Genomic DNA, 2,284 nt, shown 5'->3' on the forward strand with positions numbered 1-2,284 from the left:
TTCATCCTCTTCTTCCTTTTGGGAATTGCTGAGGGATTCTGTCTCGCTAGCTTGGTTGCTCGAGGCGCCTTGGATTCTTCTGCTTTTTAGGGCACTCTCGATGCGTTCTCCAATTGTCACTAAGTGGGTGAAGTCTGATAATGCATTGCCTACCATCCTTTCAAAGTAAGGACTCTGCAAGGTATCCATAAACAAGTCAACCAATTCCTTATCCAAGAGTGGTGGTTGCACTTGGGCTGCCAATTCTATCCATCGATGTGCATATCCTTTGAAAGATTCATTGCTCTTTTGGGATAAGCTTTGCAGCTGCCTTCGGTCTGGAGCCATGTCTAATTTGTAGTTGTACTGCTTCAAAAAAGCATTGGCTAAGTCTTCCCATGACTGAATATGGCTTCTTTTCAATTTCATATATCAGCTCAACGATGCTCCAATTAAACTGTCTTGAAAACAGTGAATCATCATCTTGTCATCGTGAGTATGTGATGCCATTTTTCGAAAGAACATCACCAAATGGTGCCTTGGACAGTTATCCCCTTTGTACTTCTCGAAGTTGGGTAATTTGAATTTCGGGGGGATTACTAGGCCTGGTACTAAGCACATATCAAGCCTAAAATTGTCATTTACATCCATTGCTCAGACTCTCTCCTCAAGGGCATGAAGCCTTTCAACATCAGGATTGGTCAATGGCATCAACTGGGATTGAGTAGGAATGTTCACTTGAGGAGGATTATAGTCAGACAGAGGGTTATACATTGGGTTGGTAATTACAGTAAAGCCTGATGAGGAACCAACATTCTCTGTGACACCAGGTTGAAAATTGTTCTTTGATTGGGCTAGCCTAGCCTCCAACATCTGGTCTACCTTTCCTTTCATGTTGTTCATATCCATGTTCAACTCAACTTGGTTATGTTCGTAGTGCTCCCTTGTCTTTCAGTAGCTCTCAAAGGTTAAGTACGAGTGTCAGGAAATCAGCCTGTTGGTAATTGGCAAAAGGACGAGATGAGTTTTTTTGTATTGGAAAATGATATGCAATCCATGCTGATGAAATGTGAATGCATGAAACTTTATATCTGTATGCAAAGAAAAATGTAATGCATGTATAATTAGGATCCAGGATATCATGAGTATCATATGGTACACCCTATACGGAGGTTCTATGTTCTCTACTCCACACACAAAGGATGGCTCCTAAGGTTGTTCGTTTTCAGGATAAGAACTTAGAGTCATGGACCAAGTTCAGTCTTCCATCGCAATAATGGGCTAGCCACATCGAAATGGAAATTTTGAATCAGTCTACTCTAAGTGGGATCCTCGTATTGTTCGAACAGGGTGTAGACCCTTCGGTTCAATACTACACGATCTCCAATCATGAAGACGAACTTCAGTTTAAGATGAGGTTCCCAGAGTCATTGACCATGTTCAACGTTTCCTCGCAATAATGGGCTAGCCATATTATGATGGAAATTCTAAACAGATCTACTCTAGGTGGAGTTCTCGTATTGTCCCAATAAGGTGTACACCCCTCGGTTCAATACTACACAACTTCGGGTTCTAAGTTCTTCTCAAAGCTCGGGTACGGAGCTTATCTCACAACATGTGTCAAACATCATAGATCACCCAATATAATAGCAGAATAAATTACATAGCATAAATAACACATCAAGATATACATAAGCAAATAAAAAGCGGTATTCTAACATTCATAGCAAATTGACTAAGTTAGGCTTGACTCTCTCTAGCTTGGAGCATGACTCCCCAGCAGAGTCGCCATCTGTCGCATCTTGAAAAATATGATTCCTCGCGATGGTCGCGGAAAAATTATGTTCGAACAGAGTCGCCACCGAACTTTATTTATTCCAATGAAGGAATAGGAAAATATCGATAAAACCTTTGAAAAATAGAATAATGGTCGTCGCAACCATATTCGGATTCGGGAGTCGATTACGCAAGGGGAATGTATTAGCACCCCTCACGTCCGTTGTCCTCAACGGGAACCTTTTAGTCTGATTTGCTATTTGAATGTTAGTTGAATGTTACTTGCTTTCTTCAGGTGATTAGAATTGATAATAGAGATGGATGAAGACCCCAGAAAGGGGAAAAGGGAGATTTTTTATTAGTGTGCTCGCCAAGATCTTGCAATCTCGTGTCTACGTATCCTTATAGTGCAATAAGGAAATCAGAGCATTCGTAGTTCGGGAAACTACAGTTTGGTTGATGTGTTTTGTTTTATTGAACGACTGTGTAGGTCGGCGTTCTAACGGCTAAACGATGGCTTGTCTACTCT

The sequence above is a fragment of the Lathyrus oleraceus genome, chromosome 4 (assembly GCF_024323335.1).
Source record: "Lathyrus oleraceus cultivar Zhongwan6 chromosome 4, CAAS_Psat_ZW6_1.0, whole genome shotgun sequence".
Classification (NCBI taxonomy): Eukaryota; Viridiplantae; Streptophyta; class Magnoliopsida; order Fabales; family Fabaceae; genus Lathyrus; species Lathyrus oleraceus.